This window comes from Lissotriton helveticus, chromosome 10 (assembly GCF_964261635.1).
Source record: "Lissotriton helveticus chromosome 10, aLisHel1.1, whole genome shotgun sequence".
Lineage (NCBI taxonomy): Eukaryota > Metazoa > Chordata > Amphibia > Caudata > Salamandridae > Lissotriton > Lissotriton helveticus.
Window position 1 is genome coordinate 674399013 of NC_136071.1, and position 12837 is coordinate 674411849.

Consider the following 12837-nt stretch of genomic DNA (forward strand, 5'->3'; position numbering starts at 1 on the left):
CACGTCCGTTCCAGTGCAGGGAAGGCAAGGAAAAGAAATTGTAAATGTGTCCAATACTACCATGAATAGTAGCAGTACTTTGTATTGCGTTTGCAATCACAGCATATATCTGGTTATTACGGTGGACACTCCGTACCTCTCTTAATAACTTTAGTTTACTTGTCATTCATGTGTGGGTGTATCACTGTTCACTCAATATTAAGCAAAGCACCTAAAGTCATCTCATATGTCATCAAATACGTCCCATGTGAAGTGATAGATAATCAAATTAGTTAGCTTCTTCATTTTCCTTTTCTAGTACTCATTTGCACTGTAGGGTGAAAGGTAAATTAATTAAGCAGTAGCCCTTGTAACAGAGTATTCTCAGTGCCACCCGTAATAGAAAAGTAATAGCTTCACCACCTGCATGTACTGGACCGGTACAGTAACGCAAGTCTGTCTCACTCATCATGGTGTGCAACTTTTTTTCTCGGGTGCAAGTTCACTGTGCTGTCCATGTCATTCTTCCGGCTTGCATAAGATAACGTACCAATTTCCCTAAACAAGAGAGAAGAAGAAGAATAAGACTGGTGTACTGTCATAGTCGACTGTAATGGAAGTCCATAGTGGTCGTAGAATTTGTTCATTAAACTACCACTAATGTTAGAGCAAGGATGCAGAAGTGGGAGGTTACATAGATACTGTCCTCAATAGTTATGTACTGTGCTTTCAATTTGCTACTTGTACTCTGTGACCCAACTTTCGGCTCAATCACTTTGTGTTATTAATAAGGAGCATTGGTTACAGACTATGTCTTTCTTTCTTCATATAGTTGCTCCTTCCAAATCAACAACAAGGAGGGAGCAGACTAGATTGGCCCGGCAACGGAGGCTGGAGGCCACTGTCGCCGAATATCGGCGGCTGGTGGCCCTGGAGGAGGAGGAGGACACGCAGTCGAGCGGGGCAACAACGACATCCTCGACTGTGACCACTGCATCCTCCTCCGTGACTAAGCCAGCGGGACCGAGCCGGGCTAAGAAAGATGACCGCCACCGCCAATCAACCGAAATACCAGCTGCCCCCCACAGGAGCTGCAAGGACCGCCAACGCCGCCTACGAGTCCGCATGTCCAACCTGGAGTAGGAGGTCCTGAAGTATAAGAACTTGGTTAAGGGCCTCCGCTCCGAGCTTGCCACCCTCCGCAAGGAGTATGATGCCCATGCCGCATCATGCACCAGCACCAGCACCCTCCAGTAGTGGAGTGTCCCTTGCCCTTTTTTTATAGACTTTTGGGGGGTGGGATTTGGGAGTTGGGATCGTTTTGGGACGTTTCAAAGACAATCGTTGGGGTTAGGGTGGGTGAGGGAGATTATTTTGTTAGGGCTAAATAAATATATTTTTAAACTTTATCTGACCATACCTGTTTTTTACTGCTTTTCAGTCTGGTGGGTGGGGGGCGGGGGTGTAACAGTAACTTTGTTTTCCTGAACAGTCGTAGGACTTTAGTAGTACAACCGTCAATCTCTTGTCTACTCCGAAATAATACTCCATTATACTACCTCCCACCAAACGCTTATCTTACCTGTAATTTGTGTTAGAAATTAGGGCTAGGCCCAGGGCTGGCTCCAGGTGAAATGGGGATTAACGTTGTCAATCCTGGGCGGGTGACATTTCCTCATTGCGGTGGTACTAGTGGTGTGACACAGTGGCAGTTGCATGCCTATGGAAAAAAAGAAAACGAAACCTTGTTTGTCCTCCTTACTGTAGCATTACAACGGTTACGGTACGATCGAGAAAATAGCAGGTGACAGTACACTAGAACAGTGCCATAATGTAGCCTAACAAATGGTAAAGTATTTGCTTGCAAGTATAACTAGTACTTGCGTTGAATTTATTTGACATTGGCTACTACTACTAGAAGATATAGTACTGAAGCTGAGTAAGTCTAGAAGATATCCTCGTATTCCTTCACCAGCCTGTTGCTATGACCTTATCCTCCCCAGCAAGTGTGTGGAATTATTGATGTCATTTTAGTCAGACATCAAGCAAAACAACACAGCCCGGGGGAAGAGGGTTAGGGTTTGTAAAATGGATGGGAATGGGGGTTTCTTTTTGGGTAGGTTTTGTTGAGAGAAGAAAAAAAAAGCAGAGCATGGACAAACAATAATTGAAGATACAGACAATCTTTGGTTACAAACTAAAGGTAAGCACATGCAGTCACACTCATAGAATAAAAGACAACAATGGATACTGTATCTGTATTGCGTATGTTGTTGGAGTTGTCCTGTTGAATTTGGTAAGTAAGTTGCATGCAGCAAACAATTCCTCTTATTGGCGGCACTCCTCCATTCCAGCTGACGCTTCGTCCATCAATGTGGTGACCACTGACAGAAGACACCCTGTCCACTGCCTGCCTGGCGGATGTTGACTGAAACCCGGCCTGTAATTATTGAACGGAAAACAGGAAGTGCTATTACAATACCACTGATAAATAAATAAAAGGTATGTACGCTGTGTGGTTCAAAAAGTGACACTTTGATTTCCCTAATAGACAGTACAATATTTTTGAAATTGCGTGCTCTGTCTGAGTCACCTTTTTAAGGATCAATAAGTATGGCCAAAATATTATAGCGGATCTTTCCCCTCAAGGTAGGTGTACTACTGTGTTTTAGAACAAAATTTGACCTTCCCAGCAATGCTCCCACCAAGACCCTTACTAAAGCCAGTCGCAAAAATGTAGAAGAACCCCAATCAGATCTCCAAAAACGATGCCTAGCAGAAAAATGGTTACAAAACGTACTTTGAAAGTAACAGTAGGCCCAAATACAGACCGTGGATTGTATTCAAACCACTTGCAAGCAGGCAAAAGTATCCATAGCCAGCATCGCTCCAACAGTGCTCTACAACAACAGAACTGCGTTGCAATAGAACCCCCCGAAACACATGCAATCCTGCTGCTAGGGCTAACCCTAACGAACCCTAACTTACAAAAAGTGCCAAAACTGGTGTTTCCTTATGGATTTTGTCCAAAACACTTCTATCCGGTATTAGACCTTCCCAGGAATGCCCCAGGCAAGACCCGCCAACCCACCCGCAAAAAAACACCCGACAACACCCCCAAACAGCGAAAAAGCTAAATCTCATACTTACAATGTCTCTCGGCCTTCGGTCCAAACGCGGCGCTGTGCAGCTAGGTCATCATCATCATCATCAATCATCATAACTCCTGTTTTCCACCACGGATTTCCTGAAAAGCAAATGCAATCAAGATTAGACTGTCGCAGCAGTGCTTCGACAGAGACCCTGGCCGCAACCCACCCACGAACAGCAGGAAGCCCCCCAAAACGCTACATTGAGCAAGATGTCAGAAGAAATAGCAAAAAAAAGGCTGTTCCTTATGGATTTTGTCCAAAACACTTCTATCCGGTATTAGACCTTCCCAGGAATGCCCCAGGCAAGACCCGCCAACCCACCCGCAAAAAAACACCCGACAACACCCCCAAACAGCGAAAAAGCTAAATCTCATACTTACAATGTCTCTCGGCCTTCGGTCCAAACGCGGCGCTGTGCAGCTAGGTCATCATCATCATCATCAATCATCATAACTCCTGTTTTCCACCACGGATTTCCTGAAAAGCAAATGCAATCAAGATTAGACTGTCGCAGGCTCGCAGCAGTGCTTCGACAGACAACAAAAATTACCCACAAACACCCGGAACCCCGCCAAAGAGCACCTCAAAGGCAAGCAAGTCAGCAAAAACGGCAAGAAATTTCCACCTCATATTTGGTCCAAAACACTTTTGTCCATTATTAGAGCTTCACAGCAATGGGCCCAAATCCGTCAACTCACCCGCAAAGAAGTACAACACCCCCACAAGTGCTGAGTCTTTCTTCATTGGGCGTAATCCAGCACTCTGCTTGGAGGGAAATCGCAGTCTGGAGGAGGAGGATAGAGGAGCATGTTCTTCAGAACTTGTGAACCTGAGGAATGTAGACTGCGGCACCTTCAAATCAATAAGCAAACAAGTGAAGACAGTTCTGATGATGGTCTTGTTTTTGGGATTAGGTGATTAAAGTTTGAATTAAATTAACTGTGCAAAACAAAGAAAGAGAGACACAAAGCACACAGGAATAAAAGTGAATAAGGACGAAAAAGAAAGTTCTTGATTGATTGTCTCATTTTCAGGGCTCGGTGTCAGGGAATAAGAACAAGATTTCGTCATCATACTCTGCGAATTCAGGCTGGATGAGGTCAGTGCCACCGAACAGAGAAAAAATCCCCTCATCTACGTTGCCGTCCTCCTCGTCTTCATGCGGCGTGCTTTCTCGTACTTTGTAATCTGGTGGTATGAGGTGCTGATTCATCTTGATCATTGTCAGCCGCTCCACATTTTTGGGCGAGAGGCGGCTCCGTTTGGGAGTTACAATGCCACCAGCAGCACTGAAAACACGTTCAGAAGACACACTTGCGGGTGGGCAAGACAAATAGTTTATAGCCAGGTTGGAGAGCTGTGGCCACAATTGTTTTTTGCCATGCCAATACTGCAATGGCTCCTCATTAAGAAAGACCTCTGTTGAGTCATTCAGATAGTCCTGCACCATCGACTCAAGGTCATCAACTGTTCCTCCACTTTGCTTACTTTTTGCTGTGCCTGTGACATTTTTTCGAGAACCATACCCCATCAAACTTAGCCAATCCTCCTCCGCAGCCACTGTTAGTGTTGTCATTGTGTGTGGTGCAGATGATCCAGTTGCCGGTGTCTTTAACGGCTGAGAGGTCACTTGTGCCCCAGCCACAGGTGCAGAAGTGGATTCTTGTGACTGGGGATGGCCTGCTGATGCTGATGCTGATGTACTGGCTTCTCCTTCAATAACCTGCCGTTCTTTTTCAAACCTCTTGGCTGACCAGGCTAACCAATGTTTGTACTTTTGAACATCTGCATCAGCAAAAGGAAAGAATGCTTCGTCTGCCAGCGCCTTTTTGTAGCGTGGATCCAGAATAGTAGCACAAATGTAATGCTGTTCTGAGTTGATCATTTTAAGACGTTCATCACCACGTAGGCGCTCTAATAATTTCTGAGACAAAATAAAATGGTCTTTTTTTTTTTCATCTTTTTCAAACTCAGAAGACACCGCCATCAGTTGGTGCTCCAGCATGCACAACAATGGGATAGCTTTTCCCAAATTACAGTCCTCCTGGCTGACTGCACGCGTGAAGAACTCAAAAGGACGAAGCATGTCTGTCAGGCTTTTAACTATGTCCCATTGCGCCGCACTCATCCGCAGGTCCTCCTTCTGAGATGTACCCTCTGTGAAGAAATAGTGATCGAGTACCGTATACTGCTCATACAGACGCTCAAGCATGTAGAAGGTTGAGTTCCAACGTGTTGCCACCTCCTGGATGAGTGCTTTCACTGGCATTCCACGTTGAAGTAGCAGTCTCCTCAGATGCTTCCGGGCCTTAAAAGAATGGCTGAAATGGTTGCACATTTTGCGGCAGGTGGCCATTACCTCGAACGCTGTACTGTCTTTATCACTCAAGAATTTTTGAACTACCAGGTTGCTACAGTGCGCCAAACACGGCACTCTAAAATAGTGACCCTGCAACATGGCCTTAACTACATTGGCGCCAATATCCGTGGAAACATAACCAATCTTGCGTTTTAGGGGGGATAGCATGTTCAAGACCTTTTTGTCAAACTCTTCCAAAATGTTTTCTGCTGTGTGACTTTTCTCCAAGCCAAACATGGCTAGTGTTGCATGTTTCCGAGCAGCTTTGAAAACTTGGTCCGGGTCAACACCTGCGTTTAGCTTTGCTTTAACACCTGAAAAAGAGACCCAGTGTGCAGTGATGCACATGTAATCAGCGCCTGCGCCACTGGTCCACATGTCTGTTGTCAGATGTATTGTGTGAACAGCACTCTTCTGCAAAGCTGCCCCAATCGCCTCCAGCACATCTTCATGTAGTGCTGGAACCGCAACTCTGGCAAAATAGAACCGGCTCGGAACCTTCCATTTAGGGCAGAGCGTTGCCACTAATTCAAGAAAACCTACCGCTTCTACAAAAGAAAAAGGTAGAAGGTCCACAGCTAGCATTTTAGCCAGCTTAGTGTTATACAGACGCGTCAGTGGGTGGTTGCATTCATATGGCACGTCTGAAGTAAGCATTGTTCTAATGTTGCCCTGGACCAAGCATTTACGGGCTGATAATGACTTCGTTGACCCAATTTTGCTCGCTGGTGAACTTTTGTGCGTTGGTGTCTCACTCGCTCCAACACTCTTAGTGTGCCTCACATTGGGTGTGCTGCTGACAGGGATACTGGGTGTAAGGGAAGTGTTTGACACGTCTTCTTCCTGCTCGTCATCATCAGATGAAACATCAACGTTTCCTTGAATTTTGCCTTTCTTGATCGCATCTAGGTGCGCAAACCATTTGACAGTGTGCTGTCTCCTAAGATGACCTCTCTGGCCTCCGGTACCATAGTTGGTACCTGGCTTACCACGACTAACTGCTTGCTTACAAATGGTACAAATGGCAAACTTTGGATTTTTTGGACAAACAGTAAAGAAGTCCCAAACTGGGGACTTGAAGTGTCTGTGGGACATGGAGGAGGCGGCGATACTGGTGGTGGTGGTCATGAAGCTAATGCCAGATGAAGTGGAGGATCTGGATTGCCCAACTTTTCTACGTTTTGCACTTTCACCGCCACTAATTAAGGTCGAGGTTGACGGAGGTCTCTTCTTGCCAGAAAGAAATATGGAAGCGGGACGAGTTGGTGTACTACTTAACTCCAATGATTGTGGTGTTTCCACTGCCTCCTCATCGACAACATCATCATCATCATCATCACACTCAGCAGCTCTTCGGGCTAGGGTCAAAATGTCTGTTTGCTGCATGCCCGCTGGGGCTGCAGTGACCTTTATGATGACTGGGTCGTCGTTGGCAGAGTCTTCATCAGCAGCAGTATCCGCCACTTCTTGTTGAGACTCATCACACTCCATAACTCTGAGACTTTGGACGAGCTTCCTTTTACGCTTAACTACCTTTGTTGGATCATGGTGTGCCTCACTCTCAGACGGCTGTGGTGCTGGTTCCCAAGTTTGATCCGTATCATCAGAAGGAGGTGTGCTTGAAGAGGATGTAGACACCACCCTTGATCTCTTCCTTGCTAGGGGTGTGGAAGACAATGAAGGATCATCAGGAGGAGTGGCTTCCTCAAATGATACCTCGCCTTGATTGTCGATTTCCTGATGTGCCCCTACTTCGGGAGGAACAACTATTGTGGGCACTTGTTGTGACCCTCCATGCACCTCTGCTTGCGCATCTCCTTGCGCTGCCTCTCCTTCCACATGTACTTGGGCTTGTACTTGCACATGTGATTGTTGTTGCGGCTGTGGTTGTTCAACACTCGTCAGATGAGCTACAACAACCTGTGTTGATTGAGGGACATTGCTGCTGCTTTCTTGCGATGAGCCAACATCACTGGTCGATGGTGATTGAAGAACTCTACTGGCTGCCTCTGCAGCACTCAAGGGCTTGGACTTAAGTTGGCGTGGTGGTGGTGGTGGCACTGAGCCCAATGGAGCGGGGGTGCTGCTGCCAGCTTGGTCCCCAGCAGATCCCGCTGCTGCTGCTGCAGGCATACTTTTTTTTTTACTCCCAAAAAAAGGGGCGGGCGGCACACCAGTGTCCTTGGTAACTTGCTTCTTCTGCTCCTTACTGGCACCTTTCTTGCTAGAGGAGCTACGGGTTACTTTTTTTGGGGCCATCTTCTTCAGAGCAGGTCAGCAGGCAGCAGTTGCACGAGTTGCAGAGGGTTCTGTGTCCAGACGTGACGTCGCGTGACGTTATGCTGCACACACCGCTGCAGGACTTCTTCCTGGCACTGGTGGTTCTCTTGAGTCTTCTTGTGCACCTAAAAGCAATGGAAGACAGAGGAACATCAGTTCAGTTATACACCCCAAAAAATCGACAAAACACAGAAAAATGAGCACAATCCCATGCCATCCATGATGTTTACATTGAAGACACCCCACAGAAAGACTAGTGACATGCAAGTATGCAACACTCACTACCCCTGGGCATAATGGATGAAAAGTAGGCAAAATAAGTGCAGGCCTCAGACACTGCCTCTCCTCAAAATGGCCCCCTTACACCCCAAGCACATGTTGCCTGTACCAGCCAGCACTCAAGATGGCCACCACCACCACCCACATGGCCAGTCCACATCAACAGTACACCCCCAAAAAACAGAAAAACAGCCAGAAATCACCACAATCCAATGCCATCCATGATGTTTACATCAAAGAGAGTGAGACCACACCACAGGCACACTCAGTCCATGCACCACCACCACCCCTGGGCAAGCAAAAGGCCACACCAGCAGCCCCCCAAAAACGACAAAAAACAATAAAATAAGCACAATCCCAGCCCATCCATGGCCTCAATTATGTTTAAATTCAAGAAGACACCCCACAGAAAGACTAGGCCCATGCAACACTCACCACCCCTGGGCAAAGGGCCACACCAGCAGGCCCAAAAAAACGACAAAAAACAATAAAATCTGCACAATCCCAGCCCATCCATGGCCTCAATAGAGTTTAAATTCAAGAAGACACCCCTCAGAAACACTAGGCCCATGCAACACTCACTACCCCTGGGCATAAGGGATGAAAAGTAGGCAAAATAAGTGCAGGCCTCAGACACTGCCTCTCCTCAAAATGGCCCCCTTACACCCCAAGCACATGTTGCCTGTACCAGCCAGCACTCAAGATGGCCACCACCACCACCCACATGGCCAGTCCACATCAACAGTACACCCCCAAAAAACAGAAAAACAGCCAGAAATCACCACAATCCAATGCCATCCATGATGTTTACATCAAAGAGAGTGAGACCACACCACAGGCACACTCAGTCCATGCACCACCACCACCCCTGGGCAAGCAAAAGGCCACACCAGCAGCCCCCCAAAAACGACAAAAAACAATAAAATAAGCACAATCCCAGCCCATCCATGGCCTCAATTATGTTTAAATTCAAGAAGACACCCCACAGAAAGACTAGGCCCATGCAACACTCACCACCCCTGGGCAAAGGGCCACACCAGCAGGCCCAAAAAAACGACAAAAAACAATAAAATCTGCACAATCCCAGCCCATCCATGGCCTCAATGGTGTTTAAATTCAAGAAGACACCCCTCAGAAACACTAGGCCCATGCAACACTCACTACCCCTGGGCATAAGGGATGAAAAGTAGGCAAAATAAGTGCAGGCCTCAGACACTGCCTCTCCTCTAAATGGCCCCCTTACACCCCAAGCACATGTTGCCTGTACCAGCCAGCACTCAAGATGGCCACCACCACCACCCACATGGCCAGTCCACATCAACAGTACACCCCCAAAAAACAGAAAAACAGCCAGAAATCACCACAATCCAATGCCATCCATGATGTTTACATCAAAGAGAGTGAGACCACACCACAGGCACACTCAGTCCATGCACCACCACCACCCCTGGGCAAGCAAAAGGCCACACCAGCAGCCCCCCAAAAACGACAAAAAACAATAAAATAAGCACAATCCCAGCCCATCCATGGCCTCAATTATGTTTAAATTCAAGAAGACACCCCACAGAAAGACTAGGCCCATGCAACACTCACCACCCCTGGGCAAAGGGCCACACCAGCAGGCCCAAAAAAACGACAAAAAACAATAAAATCTGCACAATCCCAGCCCATCCATGGCCTCAATGGTGTTTAAATTCAAGAAGACACCCCTCAGAAACACTAGGCCCATGCAACACTCACTACCCCTGGGCATAAGGGATGAAAAGTAGGCAAAATAAGTGCAGGCCTCAGACACTGCCTCTCCTCAAAATGGCCCCCTTACACCCCAAGCACATGTTGCCTGTACCAGCCAGCACTCAAGATGGCCACCACCACCACCCACATGGCCAGTCCACATCAACAGTACACCCCCAAAAAACAGAAAAACAGCCAGAAATCACCACAATCCAATGCCATCCATGATGTTTACATCAAAGAGAGTGAGACCACACCACAGGCACACTCAGTCCATGCACCACCACCACCCCTGGGCAAGCAAAAGGCCACACCAGCAGCCCCCCAAAAACGACAAAAAACAATAAAATAAGCACAATCCCAGCCCATCCATGGCCTCAATTATGTTTAAATTCAAGAAGACACCCCACAGAAAGACTAGGCCCATGCAGCACTCACCACCCCTGGGCAAAGGGCCACACCAGCAGGCCCAAAAAAACGCCAAAAATCAGCACAATCCCAGCCCATCCATGGCCTCAATGGTGTTTAAATTCAACAAAACAGTTGTATCATGCACCCATAACCAACCCTGGTCCTACTGGATACTGTGGCTACCCACAATATAATTTATTTAATTTTCTGAAAAAGTTCCAAAATTGTACTTGCAGCAACTGTAATGCCCCAAACAAACTTACTTGTGAAAGTTGATTTCTAATCCAAAAGTGATCCAAAGACAGTCAAAAAGGCCTCAAATCCAAATATCCAGCAGCACCCACAAAAAGTAATCCTTCCAGCTCCAGATCCAAATGAAAGTGACCAGGAGATGGACAAAGCACTGGGAGGAGCCTGCTGGACAGGAACAGGAAGTTGGAGACTGTGGGGCACTTCCTTCCTCCCCCCCCCCAAAATGGACTCCTTGCAAAAAGAAAGGCCATGCAAATGTCAACCTGAGGAGTGATTCTGATAAAAATCATCATTTTCTGAAGGTTTATCCTGTTTGCTGGTGATTTTCTTGTGTGAAATTGCAAAATCTCTACTTCGCAAGTGCGAGATTGTTCCTTTCCGCCGCAACTACGTGTTCGCAATTGTGAACTCTCGCGAGATGTGCTGTGCAAGGTGGCAAGCCGCGATTACGTATTCGCGGGAGCCAAACTCCCGCGGGAACACGCAGCAAGATCCAAAATGGCGCAGCACTCTCAAAATATGATCGAGAAAAACAACTCGGCAAACGCTAAATGACGGAAAGTGAACGCCGTGCACCACGCCGCGCGCCGCAACCAAGCAAAAAATCCGCCGCGAGCGGATTCACGGATTTTCGACAAATTCGCGAGCGTTCGCGGATTGCGAATTTGCCGAAAATCCGAAAAATCCGCGAGCGGAGCGGATTTTACGCCCATGCTTAGTTCCCTGTATCTGGCCAGGGTTCCATCGCGGTCGGCCTGAACTTTTCACTTTTGCCCTAGTCTAGCACGACCAGATAACCCACTTAAGCGCTTATTGTTTCTATGTGCTATTTTGGCATTTATTATTTAAAAAATTATATATTGACTTCTACATATTGGAGCTTTATCGTTTTCTTCTTGTTTTTAATAAAATAATAATCAATTTTTCTTACATGTTGTGGAAGGATGTATGACATTACAACGCATGCTTTTACCACGCATGCCTTTACAACGCAGTTTTTATAACGCATGCCTTTCCAACGCATAGCGCTTAGGGGTGCTGGATAGTGAATAGTTTAATTTACTATTCCACTCCAGTCCCCGTGAATAGTAGGGAAGGTGTTGGATAGTAAATTAAATCTATTCCCTATCCTACAGCGCCCCCCAGCGCTATGCGTTGTCATGACATGCGTTGTAATAGTTGCGTCGTAAAGGCACTGCGTGGTAAAAGTTGCGTTGTAAAGGATGTTTCCCGGAGCAAGATGGTGTCAGCGTAAGCCTGTGTACAAGGCCGCCGCCACGCCGCGCTAGCTACCGGAACCACAGGTGATCGGCTACCTGCCCTGGATTGGCGATGCTGGGCTCTCAAGAGCATCGCGCACATCGAGTGTTGAGACAGCAGAGCTCGCGGCGGAGTCTGAACGGAACCGCGCTCGGGATTCTTAACAAAGCGCTGGTATTACGAAACAAGATTTGCCTTGCGGTCCTGCTTGCTTTTCCCGCAGCTAATCACAAAACACTTCAGTCTCTTGGATTGAGGTCTCTGTTCATTTCTCCCGCGACACGGACGCCTGGTGAGCAATCTGAGAGCTGGATAAAGAAACATCACCTGGAAAGACAAGAGGTGCTTTTGGGGAATGTTTACTGCTTAGCGCCAGTGTGGGCAGCTTGCTTGGCTTTTTTCGAAATTTGGGAGCAGCGAAGCACCTTGGAGAAACCAGGCTCAGGCAAAGGGAACAGAAGGAAGAAAATGAGCTTTCGTGGCAAAAAGGGCTTAAAGGCAAAGGCACCCACCATAGGAAAGGACCCCTCGGCGGGAGAAGAAGCCGGCAAGATCAAGTCCAGACAGGTCAGTGGGGTCACTGGGTCAAAAAAAAAAACTGGCCCTACAGGGGCAGCGGTGGGGGCAGGGGTCTGCAGTAAGGAACTTAAACAACTTAAAGACAATAGAGATAGTAATACTACTTCAGTGCAGCCCCCTCCAGCCAAAATGTTTCTAGTGGCCAAGAATCAAGCTACTAACGCTAAAACCAACACAAAGACTACGCAATGTTTTAATAGAGCTGAAGACTCTTCACAACAGAATTGCGATAATGGCGATATCAATCAAGCAACCGCTGCTAGCATGGAACCCAGTAACGCCCCTCCCAGATCAGAAGTTACCCCCATTCTGACCTGTAATCTTGAACACTCAGCGGAACTTTCTCTACCACTGCCTACCTCAATTGAAGAGCATGATTACACACTTGACCCCTCTATGCCCCCTAATCCTCTTTTAGCCCCACTTCCTAACGAGGGTGAACACTTAGAACCTGAAGAAGGAAACACTGGCAATACCTTATGTCCTCACCTTGAGAACCTGAATACCGGGGACTATCCCACAAAGACGGAAGCTGCCATCCGAAACCTGGAA